Source organism: Malania oleifera, chromosome 6 (assembly GCF_029873635.1).
Source record: "Malania oleifera isolate guangnan ecotype guangnan chromosome 6, ASM2987363v1, whole genome shotgun sequence".
Lineage (NCBI taxonomy): Eukaryota > Viridiplantae > Streptophyta > Magnoliopsida > Santalales > Ximeniaceae > Malania > Malania oleifera.
Genome location: NC_080422.1, coordinates 56,252,131 through 56,269,007, shown reverse-complemented (window position 1 = coordinate 56,269,007; position 16,877 = coordinate 56,252,131).

The following is a 16,877-nucleotide window of genomic DNA, read 5'->3' as shown; positions in this document are numbered from 1 at the left end:
CCTAAAAGCCCATTCCTTCCAAAGCCCTTGACACACATAGCATAGGTCATTCACATTAATGCATTTTGTATTTCTTATATAAAAATTCCTACAAAATTTGTGCACAAATGGCTAATGGTCTTACAAGAATTGAAAAGATGACAAGCATAGACGATTCACATTAATGCATTTTGTATTTCTTATACACAATGGTATTACAGGTATTGAAAGACAACATTATGTAAATACATATTGATTGTCATATCAGTCAAAATGTGTCTTTTATTCAAGAAAATAGATTGTGCCTTGAAGCCATGATTTTAAAATTCAGATTGATAATTGACTCGGTAAAGCCCTCAGGTTGGTCAAACTGATCAGACCGGGGAGTCAACTCAGTGGTCAAATTGGTGATATCAACGTATTATATATACATATATATATTAATATATATTTTATGTGTATTTATATATATATATATATTATATGCATATATTATTATTGTAAAAATAAAATTACACTAATTTCATATAAAAATATTTTATAAAATGTTTGTTAATATTACATAATTAGATTAAAGATAAAATGACAAATAAATTCGAAAAGCCATCTAAAATTTTTTTAAACTTTCACCTAACCTATTTTTTTTTTTTAAATACTTTTTAATACTCCTTATATGTTTTAGTAAAAAAACATAATAGTATTTTAAAATTAGAGTGATAATTATATAAATTATTGCATAGGTAAGCACAAGTGGAAGTGGGTGTAGTGGTATTTGCAATTGAGCTAAGGCAGGTGGTGCGTACTCCCAGGACCTTACCTTCAAGCTCTTTTTTTCCTCTTTAACTATAGGAGGCGGGTTGACCCGCCTACAAACCCGGATTCAGACCAGTTTCGTAATTCGGACAGGGTCATCCGGAACCCTTATTTTTAATTTTTTCAATGAATATGAGAAGTCAACCCGTCCATCAAGGGGATGCCAAGATATCTATTTGGCTGTTGCACTTACTTAATTTTAAGCTGTGAAAATAATTGCTGAAATGTGGAGGGCATGTTCCTTAAAGAACAATTCAGACTTTTTAAAATTAATTGTCTAACTTTCTAGGCTGCCATACGATTGGAAAATATAAGACAATTGGGCATAACTATCAAAGTGAGGCTGAACAAACATCATCATCCAACAGGATATGGTTTGAAAAGAAACATTCTGATAGTAAAAGGACTAAGGCAGATGCCTCAATATAATATTGGCTTCTTCTAGCAATGGGAAGCATTTGCATAGAGTGAATGACTAGATAAGGTGATAGGGGATCCCTTTATTGTGTAAAATCCCCAAATTTAAACAGCGGAATATATTTGTGTAAAAGAATCAAATACACAATGCAACACTTTAATAATGAAAAAACAGAACAATCCACAACCACAGCAAATTAATGAAAGCAATAACAATCACAAGAATATAAGAAATTACGTGGTTCGAAAATGCCTACATCCATGGGAGCAAACGATAAGAATTCACTTTCTTCTTATCCAAATTATAAGAGCAATACAAGAACCCCTCTCAACTATTATCAATCAACCTCTCTAAATACATCAGATATGACATATATATAGAGTTCCCAAAGGTTTTCCCTCCATACTCCAACCATATTAACATCCACCTTTCAAAATTTGAAATTTGCATTCGGTGTCCCGAGCCAAATTGTCGACGGTTTTGGACATAATGCAATTTGTTTAAAGTAGTGCTCAAACTGTCAACGATTTGAACCTTACCGTCGATGATTTCCCCTGCTGCTGTTTGATTTCCTTCATGCTTTCCCTTTGTGTATGCTTTTCATTCAGTATGTGAGCCACATTTTACAACAATCTCCACCTTGGTGAATATACGCCCCTTAGGAGAAACTGAAAACGTGAACCCGCTACTCCACCTTGAACTTGGGACGTTAGGTCGGGATTGCCTCCCGTCTAGCAACTGGAGATAAACACCAAGTCCAAGTAACGCTTGAACTTACCAATGACAGTTTCAGCTTCTACCATCAACCCTGATTCAGTTGTATATGTTACACCCGAAAACTTTACCCTAGGCTTCCAACAAGGCCTTCCCACAACAATAAACATAAAAACTATTGCAAGTCTTCTATCACCAAAGCCCCCTGCATAGTCTTCAACAAATCTCACAACAGACGGTTCGCTTTATTGCCTGCCAAAACACTGCATTGCATCATCATGGGAGACCTTGACATATCCCGGACATCACAGTCTGTCCTTGGGTATCGCGTGATAGACGTTTCACATCGATTCTCCACAGAACCCCCTTAAGATGGTGTTAACTTTTTGAGTTCGATCCCGTTTTGATTATGACAAACCATTTGTATTTTATATGTGTATTCAGTATGTGAGCAAATTTATAATTCAGCACACACATAAGGTTAATGAGAAATGGAAGTCAGAAGGGACTTAAAGCTCATACAGTATGGCGTATTCCATGAAGAATCAGAAAAGCAAAGAAGAAGAAGACATATGTTATTTTGATTGTAATGCATTTAGAATATTTGTATTACATGTCTTATGTGATATGATGCTAAGCTCAAACATGACCATTAACAGACCTTAGAGGACCTAACCTTTCATGAAAAACTTTTTCATAAACTTCTAAAATCATACAAAAAGGTTTAAAATACTTTAAGGATAAAAATGGTGTTGACCTTATAGGTCACGCCCGATTTTGATTATGAAAAATACTCATTGTATATAATGGGTGTTTGAAGTTTTGTGCAGGAACTTAAGCTGTCAAATCTTAATGCACATAGAGCAAGTGAAGATTGAAAACTTAATTACTTTGCGTTGTAATATATAATTCATTTATGTAATTGGTCTGTAATAGTAATTAGGGATCTTACTTGTAATAATCACACACCCCACATGCATGGTTAAATACGTAAGCTCATAATACAAATGACCTTAAGGTTTACCCATTGGTCGACCTTCGGTCGACCGACACCAAATTTTTTTGGTGTCTTTAATTAGACCTAAAAATGACCCTAAGACACTCACCATTGCACTTGCATGTATTAGGAACTTGAATAGGGTGAAAGTGTATTGAATCAGGATTGAAATGCACACTTTGTGCACTTTCAGTCGACCGACCTTGGCAGTTCATTCTACCTCGGTTGACCGAACCTGATCTAGGTCAACCGGTTGACCACAGTTTGGTCGACTGAGCCATGACATGTCATTTGACCCTAGTCGACCGAACCTCCAAGGAGTCAACAATTTGACTACTTAGTCAACCGAGCACAAAATGAATTCCTACGCTCTGGTCGACCGAGGGTTCTCAAGAGAAATCCCAACTGTCTGGTCGATCGAATCGCCCAGTTCAAAATAGCATGGTCGACTGAACCTTGGTAAAATTGAAAAATTACCTCGAACATGCACTTCCGGTGGACTGAGTCCTAAGTTCAAAATGTCCTGGTCAACCGAGTCCCTGGTTCAAAAATGTCCCCGTCAACCGAGGCATATGAACTTTGGCTGACTGAAAGTGTTCTGGTCGACCGGGCCTCTCGGGTTGCTATGAATTTTTACCGTGGTTAATAATTTTAAAACAGGGTAAAAATGGCTAATACTTCATTAAACTTTTCTAATAATCCCGGCTATGTCCCCATTGGTTATATTTCATGGGGTGTTTATATATACCCTTTCATTTGGAAAAATTATAGAGAGATTAGTCACTTTGATTAGGAGAGACTCTCTGAAATTTTCAAAGCCTATAATACTCATATCTAAGCCCCAACCACTCATACTTACCTTCTCTTATTGCCAAAAGTCTTTTGTAAGTTGATTGAGTGATTATTCTCAAAGGTTTGCTCTCCTTGTTTATTTGATTGAAACGATTTTCTTGAGAGCTAAACCTAAGTATTCTTAGGGGGCTTTATTCATAAGCCTATCCTAAGAAGACTTGCTTAAGCTTCTGAGTATTGCATTTGTGTTGCAATATCTTAGGAAGCTTGTATTTGTCTTTGGGTTGCAAAATCATTTTCAAAACATACTCAAATATCTTGTGTGATTTATATTGATATATCTTTGAGAAGATATTTGTGTTTGTACTATAGATCTTTGTTGCAATATTTATTTGCATATCATTTTCTGAATACAAAGACTATACATCTTTTGCAAATCAAGCATATACGTCATCTACTATTTACGTGATTGATATATCCCTCAGACTGATACATTTGAAACTTGCTTGACATCTTTGTGTAAATCTGTTGATTGAATATCTTGTGATACAAATATTTCTTGTTGATACTCTCATGCACTCATTACACTGATAGAAAATACATTTGAGAGTTGAAATACTAGACCACATTGAGCTTACATATTAAATCATTTTGTGGTGTAAGTGATTGTACGTAACTGGGTACATATCTTCTTTACACGAAAGTATAATCATTTTACCGTTTCATTTATTGAGCAAAATTGTTGTATTCCAGACACGGGCTTGAAGAGGGAGATTAGCCCTTTGAAATAGTCCCGAATTGGCTTAGACCCGATTAGGAAAGCTAGGTGCACCATCCTATTAAGGCGTATAGGTTGAGGTCAGCCCCGCTAATTGACCTGATTGTAAAGGTTGAGGTCAGCCTTGTGCTAATTGACCTGGTTGTAATCGGTGCCGCTCCACCCTTAAGTGAGCCTTTAGTAGAATCTTTGAGCTTGCAAGCTAGAGGCGGGGATGTAGGCACAGTTGGTCGAATCCCAATAACATATCGTGTGCCTTGTTTATATTTATGCACTTTATATTTACCGTACATGTATGTTATGGTGTGAATGATGCGCATGATTTAAATTTCCGCATATTATATTTATTGGCGCATTTGGAACTGCATAGAAAAACCCTAGGTTGTATTATACGGCTATCTCATTTAGCCTAGGAGATAAAAGTTTAAAATTCCAATTCACCCCCCCCCTCCTTGGGAATACACTAATTCTAACAAATGGGCTAAAGGCAATATTTTCAAAGGGCCTAGTCGACCGGCCTTGCAGCTCTAGTCGACTAGCCAGGCAAACCCAGTAGACTAGCCATTGCATGTATTATCATGCCCAGTCGACTGACCTCACCTTTTGGCTAGCTTTGTAAAAGCCCTAGCCAACCGGCCATTTTTCACCTTTTGAACCCCAATCAACCGGCCCTTAGGCCTAGTCGACCAAAACTTGTGGCCTGGCATGTCGTTTCTTTGTGATTTGAAAAATAACCTTGGCCTAGTCGATTGCACCTCTTGGGTTGTGACCGTTTTGACCTCCGAACGACTATATTTTTTAAAATAAAATATTATTTTATTCCTCCAACGGTCAGATAACGGTCATATGCTCCAAAACTCTATAAGTACCTCGTCCAAATCATCATTAATAGTTATTGATCATATCATAACATATTTTTCATTGTTTAGGCATTTGAACATAACCATAGACTGACCTTAGGGGACCCAACCTTTCATACAAAATCTTTTTCAAAATTGCCTAAAAACTTACAAAGGTTTTAAAATATCTTTAGGGTCAAAATTAAGGCAAAAACTAAGGAATTCACTGACCTCGGTTGACCGACCATATCAAGTTATAATCGGCTCAGTTGACCGAACACACATTATGCTAGAAGTCAAAGTTTGACTAGGCTCAGTCGACGACCATTTTTGAACTTAGCTTCCATAGTTTACCGACCTCTGAACTTGGTCTTTCTGCTTTCCTTGGCCAATCGGTGCTTTTAGCTTAAAAATTGCCCCAGCCGACTGACCTTCAAGGCTCAATCAACTGGTCATTTCGCCAATCGACCAAACTTTCAAAGAAAGGAAAATCGACCAAGCATAGGCGACAGGCCCTTTCCTCAACCGACTGAACCCATTGAGAAATTCAAATTTCTTATGTGAGGTCAGTTGACCAATGCTAGCATCAGTCGACCAAACCTCTCGGGTTGGTCTAATTTCTAGTGCTTAAACGTGTTTAAGTTTTAATTAAATAATTTTAAAAATACCAAGTGTGTCCCCAACAATAAAATTTTTCATAAATCTATATACACCCCTTCATAACTTTGTTTAATATATTGAACTTCAAGTTATATCATCTAAGTATGTATTATGATTTCAATTGTATTCATTAACTTGTTAAGGAGCATTTGAGCTTGCAGAGAATTGTAATCATATTATTGTATTGACGGTTCAGGTTGTGAACCAGGTTGAGGAGGAAGCTACACCTTTTGTAAGCAGTAAACTGTAAAGGGAAGTTTCGTCCTAGTTAAAGGAGCGAGATTAGTGGAATCCTTGAGTGGGTTGCTCAAAATCTGAGTTTACATCTTTCTTTCCCTCATCTCCTTTTAAGTTCCGCTTACGTTTAATTGTCAATCTTATATGTATGTATGTTGCTAAATATTACGTGCACTTAAGAATTGATTAGGTATCACTGAGATTATTGAGATATTAATTTATTTTATTAGATAGTGTAATAAATTAAAAATCTAAGTATTCCTTAACTTGTGATTATTTTGTAAATTATTAAATTAGGGATTTAGTGATAAAATAACCTAAAGTAATTTTTAAATACCCAATTCACCCCCTCCCCTCTCGGGATTACACCTAAATTAACATTTGGTATCAGAGTGAGGTTACACTAGAATTAAACGTTTTTTTTTTTGTAAATATCACAATGACACACATCAGTGTAACCCCATTCAGAGAGGGACACTCATACACACGATCGCCCATCTTTTGTGGTGTTAACTACACATATTGGAAACAAAGAATGAGAATCTTTCTTCAGAATGCTGATTGGAAAGTATGAAAAGTTGTTTTTAGAGGAAATCCTATTCCTATGAAAATTGTAGAGAAAGAAAATATACCTAAGATTGAGGATGAATACATAGATGAGGACATGTGAGCTCTTCAAATAAATGCTGCTCCAATGAATTTGTTATATTGTGCTTTAGACGTAAATGAATTTAATAGGGTCATGACATGTACAACTATTAAAGAAATATGGGATAAATTAGAAGTCACATATGAAGCCACTAAAGATGTAAAGGACAGTAGAATAGACATGCTAACTAGTGAATATGAAGCCTTTAAAATGTCTTCTAGTGAATCAATCCAATCCATGTACACCAGGTTCACTCACATCACGAATTCATTGCATGCTCTTGGTAAAACTTGCCCCATTTATGAAATGATCATGAAAATTCTTAGGAGATTACCACCAGTCTGGGAGGCAAAGGCTATAGCCATAGCAGAAGGACGGAACCTGAAAGCAATGACACTAGATGAATTGATTGGGTCGCTTATCACATATGAGCTGAAAATAAATGAAAGTCTGAGTGAGCAGAATAAAACAAAGAAAGTAACAGCCCTCAAAGCATCATTCAGCAATTCTAGTGAAGAAAGCTATTCAGAATCAAAAGATAATATGGCTCTTCTAACCAAGAAGTTTGGAAAGTTCCTGAAAAAGAACAGGAAGTATACTAGAAAATTTAGGGACTCAAAAATAGAAAAGGGAGAGTCAAACAGAAAGAAACAAAAGGATGATCCTCCTACGTGCTATAACTGCAGAGAAGTTGAGCACATCAAGTCGGATCGTCCCCAGCTGAAGAAAGCATCCAAAAAGAAGAAGAATGCACTAAAGGTCAGTTGGGACACTCACAGTACCAGTAGTTTAGACTCTGAATCTAGCAATGACCAAATTGCAAATCTGTGTCTAATGGCTCACGAAGACCACAAGGTAAAATCTTTTTATTCAACTTCATCATATTATTCTAGTGATTCTGATAATAATGATAACATGATTTCATATGATGAATTGCAACAGGAATATCTATATGCTCTTAAAATTCTTGAGAAAATGACTAAGAAAAATTCTAATTTGAAATTAAAATTAAAGAAATTTTCAAAGTTGTTGGAAAGACAAAATGAATCTCATGCATCTTTAATAAAAGACAAGGACTTGAAAATTAAGGAGTTAGAAAGAAATTTGGAAGATAAATCTAAAATTATTTATAAATTCATACATGATCAAAATAATTTTGAAAGACTTCTTGGAGTTCAAAGAAATTCCCTAGATAAGGAAGGTCTTGGTTTTAGTGGAAAGGAAAACTTCAAACAGAAACATCTTTTCATGGGATATTTTGTGAGAGAGTCGAAATCTTATGTTCCAACTAAAGATTCTTATAGATATACTACATATTTTAAATGTAAGAAGCTAGGTCACATAAAATTTGACTGTCCTTTTAAGAACAAAGATGTTAAAATTAAGAAAGTCTGGAAAGTCGAAGGAGAGTCTAGCACTAACCCCCATGAACCTAAGAAAATATGGGTACCAAAATTAGTCAATTGAATGTTCATTGCGGGTGTGCTTAAGATCATCATCTCCAAAGGATAAATGGTATATGGATAGTGGATGCTCTCGACACATGATCGGAGATAAAGCCAAGTTTGCGTCCATCACTCCTAAGGATGGTGGATTCATCACCTTCGACGATAATGCAAAAAGCAGAATCATTGGAGTTGGTAAGGTTGGTAAGGAACCTTCTCTTGTTATTGATAATGTGTTATTAGTTGATGGCTTAAAACATAACCTATTAAGTATAAGTCAATTGTGTGATAAAGGTTATAGAGTTTCCTTTGAACATGACAAATGCACTATAGAAATTAAATCTGAAAACAAAATATTGTTTACTGTTAATCGTCACGAAAATGTCTACACCACTAACTTTGATAATCTTGCTTCTCAACATGGAACTTGCTTTTATTTTATTTTATTTTTCTATAAATGAAGCTAGTTGGCTTTGGCATAGGAGATTAAGACAGGCAAACATGAACCTATTATCTAAACTAGTTAAAGGAGAATTAGTTAAGGGATTACCTAAAAAAAAATTTGTGAACGATAAAATATGTGATGCGTGTCAACTAGGAAAACAAGTAAAATCTAGCTTTAAAAAGAAGAAAACTATCTCCACCACTAGGCCACTTCAAATGTTGCACTTAGATTTATTTAGACCTAATCCAACTCAAAGTCTAGGTGGTAAATTATATATTTTCGTTATTGTTGACGATTATTCTAGGTTCACTTAGGTACTATTTCTTACTCATAAAGATGAAACTTGTGAACAATTTACTAGACTTTGCAAAAAGATCCAAAATAAAAAGGGATACAAAATAACACACATTAGAAGTGATAAAGGAACATAATTTAAAAATGAAGGTATAGAAAACTACTGTGACACAGAGGGTATATCTTATAACTTCTCAGCACCTGGGATTCCATGACAAAATGGGGTCGTTGAGTGAAAGAATAGAACTTTACACGAAATGGCTAGAACTATGCTTAGCGAACATAAATTACCTAAGTATTTTTGGGTTGAGGTAGTGAATACCGCCTGTTATGTATTGAATAGAGTTCTGATTATACCAACTCTGAATAAAACTCCCTATGAACTGTGGAATGGCCATAGACCAAATATTTCCTATTTTCATGTCTTTAGCTCCAAATGTTTTATTCTTAGAGATAATGAACACTTAGGAAAATTTGACACCAAATTAGATGAGGGTATCTTTCTAGGTTATGCATTAGACAGTAAAGCCTACAAGGTATATAACAAAAGAACATTGACCATTGTTGAATCCATTAATGTAGCGTTTGATGAGTCAAATCCCTTCTCCAAAAAGACTGATGAGGATGAGATTGAGATAAGCAAGAAATTAGAAAAACTATCTATTGAAAATAATTCAGATAAGAGCAATGAAGTTAGGGAAACATCTTCTGAAGATAATCAAGTAGAAAGAGAGGTTAACGAGCTACCTAGGGAATGGAAATATGTAAGGAATCATCCCATTAATCAAATTTTAGGTGAACCATCACGTGGAGTAGCTACACAATCATCACTTAGAAATTTGGTTAGTCATCTTGCATTCCTATCACAAGAAGAACCTAAGAATGTGAGTGATGCAATTGAGAATGAATCATGGGTGATATCTATGCAAGAAGAATTAAATCAATTTGAGAGAAATAAAGCCTGAACATTAGTTCCTAGACTTGATAATCATACAGTTATTAGAACAAAATGGATATATAAGAACAAGAGAGATGAAAATGGAATTGTAGTTAGAAACAAAGCTAGACTAGTAGCTCAATGATACAACCAGGAGGAAGGCATAGATTTTGGAGGAAACATTTGCTCCTGTAGCTAGAATGGAAGTCATAATAATGTTGCTAGCATATGCTGCTTTTAAGAACTTCAAGTTATATAAAATGGATGTGATCTAAATGGCTATATTAATGAGGAAGTTTATGTTGAACAACCCCTAGGGATTGAAAACCACAAATTTCCAAATCATGTCTATAAATTGACTAAAGCCTTGTATTGATTGAAGCAAGCTCCTAGAGCTTGGTATAAAAGGTTTAGTGGTTTTCTCCTAGATAATGGGTTTACTAAAGGGAAGATTGACACAACACTCTTCACAAAGGCTAAAAATGATAACTTGCTCCTAGTACAAATATATGTGGATGATATCATTTTTGGAGCAACCAACGAAGAGTTGTGTAATGAGTTTGCCAGATGTATGCAAAGTGAATTTGAAATGAGCATGATGGGTGAACTTAACTTCTTTCTAGGACTTCAGATCAAAAAGAAAAAACATAAGATTTTTATAAATCAATCAAAGTACATTAGAGACTTACTCAAAAAGTTTAACATAGAAGATGGTAAAATTTTAGGAACACCTATGAGCTCTTCCACAAAATTAGATAAAGATGAGCAAGGTATATCGGTGGATATTAAGCTCTATCGTGGAATGATTGGTAGCCTGTTATACCTAACTGCTAGCACGCCTGATATTATGTCTAGGCGTATGCTTGTACACAAGATTTCAGGCTCCACCTAAAGAGTCACATTTTTTAGCAGTTAAAAGAATACTTAGATTGTAATGACCCGTAGAATAATGGAATTTAAATAATAAAGAGAGATGAAAATGGAAATTGTAAAAGGGGGTGACAACAAACTTCGTCGACGACATGGCATATTGGGCTTGTCGACGAGGGTGTGCTTCGTTGACGAGAAGATACCAAGAGGCTATTTTTCTGGCTTTAAAATTCGTCGACAAGGAACAATCGTTCGTCGATGAACTTCTTTCGTGACCTCGTCGACGAGGTCACGTGGCTCATCTATGAAGACCAATGTATAAATAGCCCTAATCTGGATTTCAGCGTAGATTATTTAGGAAAAATCATATTTTCTCTCTCCTCTTCGGTTTCTCTCCCTTCTCTCTTAATTTCTAGGTCCGTTCTTTTGCCGAATCAACAATCCGAAGCCTCCACGACACTCCCGGGGAAGTTCTCTACAAGTCTACTGGAGTGGATCGTCGATGGAGCTACCTTGAAATTCATCCCTAATTCAAGGTAAGATTTTTTATTCGAAATTTGATCTTTCCATAGTTATAAGAAATGTTATATATAAAGAAATACTGAAGTTTAGTTCTGAGAAATGTTGATTTCAGGGTGTTGAATGGGGAACCCTACGGGTGCAGGACGACTGTATTTTAAGGGGTTTCTTTTCAGAAATCAGGTAAGGGAATAAACTAAAACAGTCATTTTCCATGAAGCAAACTGTAAAGGGAAGTTCCGTTCCAGTTAAAGGAGCGGGATTAGTGGAATCCTTGAGTAGGTTGTTCAAGGCGAGGACGTAAGCCGAACCTCATAAAAATCTGAGTTTGCATCTCTATTCCCTCATCTCCTTTTAATTTCCGCTTGAATTTAATTATCAATCTTATACGTATGTATGTTGCTAAATATTACGTGCACTTAAGAATTGATTGGGTATCACTAAGAGTATTGAGATATTAATTAATTTTATTAGATAGTGTAATAAATTAAAAATCTAAGTATTCCCTAACTTGTGATTATTTTGTTAAATGTTAAATTAGGGATTTAGTGATAAAATAATCTTAAGTAATTTTTAAATACCCAATTCACCCTCCCCCCCCCCCCCTCTTGGGATTACACCTAAATTAACATTCTTCATAGGGAATTTTTAGTTTTCTAATTGTTCTTCAATGAACTAAGAACTTATCAAAGGACAAATTTTTTGGCGTTCTCACTGAATCTAGGTTCTTGAAATAAGACTTCAACAGGTCTACATCATATTGACTTGATTATTGGTGTTCTTGGGTAAGTTTTCAATTTGTTTGTGGGTTCAAAGGATTCCGATCTCATGGGTTCACATCATTCCGTTTCTTGTAGTTGAAATTTATTTTAATCTTTTTGGAAATTGAATTTATTATTACTAGTTGTAACCGAATCTAAGTTCTTGAAACAAGATTTCAATGGTTCCAGATCATCCTGACTTGATTCTTGGCATTCTTTGGTAAGTTTTCAATTTGTTTGTGGGTTCAAGGGATTCCGACCCCATGGGTTCACATCATTGACCCATTGTTGACCAACACCTTTGGTATGCTTTTTTACCATGCTTTACAACTATGTGGAGAGGACTCATATATCCTTTTCCTTCTTTCAGTGCCTCAAAATTTGTGTAGGACAAGAAGAAAGTAAGGTAAGGAAAGGACATTCTATGAGAAGAATAAGTGCAAGAAGGAAAGTTTTGATTAGAAAAAGGGGGGGGGGACTATATCCCCATTAAAGCATTCAAGAGCGTTTAGGAAAGATTTCTATTGGAATTGGTGTATTTCCAAGAGGGGGGTGAATTGGGTGTTTAAAATGTCTGCCTAGGTTCAATTCAAATCCACAATCAGTATAGCTCAACCTAGGATCTGTCTAAGCAAATACTAATAACACAACAATATAAAAATGAGCAGATAAATAAAACAAATACAATAGGCTCAGTATTTCCCAATCATTTATAATAATGAAAACATAAACATTCAAGTGCAAAAAATAAATTTGCGGAAATTAAAATCAGACATAAGAAATGTTATTGGGGTTCGGCCAAACTTGCCTACATCCCCGCTTCAAGCTCACAAGTAAGAGGATTCACTACCTTTGTTCACCTACGGGTGGAGCGACACCGTTTACAACACTCTCTCATTACTGGGCAAGGGAAACCCAAGTCACATTACAGGACCGACTCCAACCTTTACAACCCGATCCTTACAGGCTAGATCACCACCTCCTCAGGCCACACTTGGAATACAATGATCAATAAAAATTTTGCATACAATACAAGTGCTTCTTCACTAAGCAGATATGTACCACAATATAATCAATGCACTTACAAATGATAAGGATTTATGCTCAAGTGAGACCTTATAAAAGTATATGTCAACTCTTAACAATGTGTATATGTGTTTATATATATATATAAGTGAGACCTTTGATTCAAAATAATATATTCACTAATGAATAATCAAAGAATCTTTGAAACCCTAACCAATATCAAAAAATAATTTTCAAATGTTAAGCACAATAGATATTAGGGTTTTTTAAGCTTGCTAAAATATATTTTTCGAAAACAATATGCAAGCTTTTGAATCTTGCAATAAGGATGCCAAGATTCACAAGCTAGGAGGAGTTATTCCCAAACGATATTTATCAATAAAATATAATGGGAAAAACTTTAACCTACTCTCAAAAATCAATATCAAACAATGCAAGTATGAAAGAGAGAGTAATAAGCTTAAAGATGAATGTAAAAATGCCCACAAGATTTAAGTATTCAATCAACCTTCAAGTTGCAATAACTTTGCAAATGAAGATGAAGAACACAATGCTCTCTTTTCAAAAAATATATATATAATCAATAGTGTAAGAAAGAGATTTAACAATAAGCTTGTAAAAATGTAGGAGTGTGGAAGATTTAGCACAATAAAAAATTTCAGAGAAAATTTTGCTAATCAATTTTCTAATCTGGGCAAATGAAGGGGTATATATAAAATACCCAAAATTTTAGACTGTTGGGGACACGGAGGAAATTTGGGAAAAGTTTTATTTAAGTTAACCCCTTATTAGCACGGTTAAAAATAGCAGACCCAAGAGGTTCAGTCGACTCAAGCTCGGGTCGGTTGACCCTTCATATAAAAAATAATAGTTTTCTGCTATGCTCAGTTAACCGAAAATCGGGTCGGTCGACCTAAACACAAGTGATCCGGAGCCCTTCATGGGTTCGGTCGACTGTGATAAAGGGACGGTCTGCCATCAACTAGGTTCGGTCAACTGTGGTAATTTTGAACTACATTTTCAGTCGGCTGAGGAAGGTGGTACTAAGTTCGGTTGACCATGGACACTCAATTCAAAGTTGGGTCGGTCAATCGAAGACATTTAAATTTACTATTTTGCCCTTAATTTGACCCAAAAAATCCAACGTCTAGTCTGGTTTGGTTCCCTACGGTCTGTCTATGGTCTTTGAGCATTAAATCCTATAATGCATGCAATGCATTAATATAGACCCAAAAAAAATGCAATTACAACAATAAAAATAAATGTCTTCTTCTTTCTTCGTTTGCTCCTCTGTCATCCATGGAATATGCCATGCGATATAAGCTTGAAGTTTTTCATGGCTTCCATTTCCCATTTTCTTATGTGTGAGCTGGAATATAAACATGTCCAAGTACTAGGCACACACATGAGAAGTTAGTTCTTTGTCAGCATCAAAATAGGGATCGGACTAAAAAAGTCAACAATCTCCCTCTTTTTGATGATGACAAACGCATATGAGCAAAATGGGTTTTGCCTTAAAAGGCTCCCCCTAAGAATATGCATAACTGAAGAAATATTCAATATAGCTTAGGCATATTCAGAAAAGAAGACATAATCAATAACTTGCATTCTTTTTTGGAAATTAAGCACAAATACTTGAAGCGTGCAGCTCAGATATTTTAACCCCTTGTTTAAAAATATTACTCCCCTTACACAAATATTTTCAAGTATTTTCCATTTTGCTCAGAAAAACTTTTCCCCCTTTTGTCATCAACAAAAGTACTAAGTTATAAAACCATTTGAACATTAAAAAGAAACTCAACTAAAAGAGAACTCTCCCCCTTTTTGCAATAAATTGTATTTAGTTTAGAAAAACACTCCCCCTTTTTGGTATAAGATTTGGGCATAAAAACAAACATCATGAAATGAATTTGAATTTTATAAAACATAGGATTACATGTCATGAATCTTTTGAGGAAAGGGAAAAGAATTTTACCTTAAAAATATTTTTTGTTAGACGAAAGTAAAAAATTTCCGTTTTGAAGTATATCCTTTAAGTACAAGGGACAATGCTTGCAATAAAGTTAATCAATAAAGTTCAAGCAAGCTGAAATTTTTCTGGTTAAGCGCTTTAAGCACAATTCATAGAATAACCAGAAAACGCAGCCATATAGATCCAAAATATCAACAAATGTTAAATAAAGATCATATGGAAAATTCCAAAGAATATGTGGCAAGAAAAAAAATGTATTATCATTTAAAATATTTCAATAAAATCATCAAAATTTAGGACATGCCACAGTGAATAACAAAGAAAATCTAAGGCAAAGCTATTGGTGAGCATAACAAGATAGAAATTTTAATTTGATGCTCCCCCTGTCAAAATTGTAGTTTAGATGCAATAAGATGCTTATACTTATTAAGGATTAAATTCACTAATAGTATAAACAATCATTGTAAATTTCTTAGCATAACTATACAGGATATCAATTAAAACATTTTATCATTTGACTAGTATAGTCATCCTTATAGGTCACAAATGCATCATAAAAAATGAATGTACTGCACATGACAGAGAACAATCCATCTCTAAATATGAAGCCATAAAAGATGGATATGATGTTCAGGATTTTCAAAAGAGCCCCAATATTCAAAAAGTTGAAACCATGGGATGCATATAAGCCCTTTAAACCTTTTCTTATAGGAAAGGAGCTCAGCTCCCCTGAATATGCGATGATTATGTAAGGATGAAATTTGATATTCATTTAACTTTCACTCATCCTTTCAAAAATATTTTAACATTTATTTTATCATAATCATCTTTGTAGACGGTTTTATGTTGGGAAAAATTTAATAAAATTCCAGCAACATGCCGTCTGTAAATTAGATGTTTTCTCATAAAATTTGTACCTCTTAGATTCAAGCAAGCAATATATAATTTAGTTTGATCATGCAAGAACCTATAATCCACTACCAGCATGCAATACACAAGATACTGCATCAGCCATGCAGTTGGCGTTCCATACAAGCATGCATTTCAGTAATTATATATATATAGTAGGTTGTAGTGTTGTACTCATCATGGCATAAGCGAAAAATAATGTGAGAGCAATAAATTTATATAGACATGAAAGAGAGATGCTCCTCTTGAGTTATGCACTTATTCATTTTAGGCCTTTTTCAATTTTATGTTCTTTAGCCAAGAGTTATAAGATTTTCAATGATTCAGACCTAACTTTATATGCTTTAGCTTAGAGGACCAAAAAGTCATAAACAATATTTTTATAGGGTCATAAGCCTATTTCCGCCTCTTTATGATTTTCAGTGCGTGAGAGGCACATGATTAAATGGCTTCCAATTTAACTTCTCGTGCATAGGTTTCTTTAAACTTTATGTTTTCATCTAAATTGAAACCTAATGATCCTCTTGGCCTTTCAACTTCATTATAAGGATATAAAGCTCTAAATGATTTGACTAGTGTTATCACATTTTATTGGAACAGTTTCATAGTGCAATCCATAGTCCATCAGTTGTTGTTTCATATAAGGCATTTGAGCACAACAACTTCCAACCACTATGTATTCAACCTCAGCTGTGGACAGTGCAACTGAGTTTTGTTTCTTTGAGAACCAAGTTACTAAGGATTGTACTAAAAGTAACAAGTACCGCTTGACCTTTTTATATCCACTTCACTACCTGCAAGGTCAGCATCAGAATAACTGACA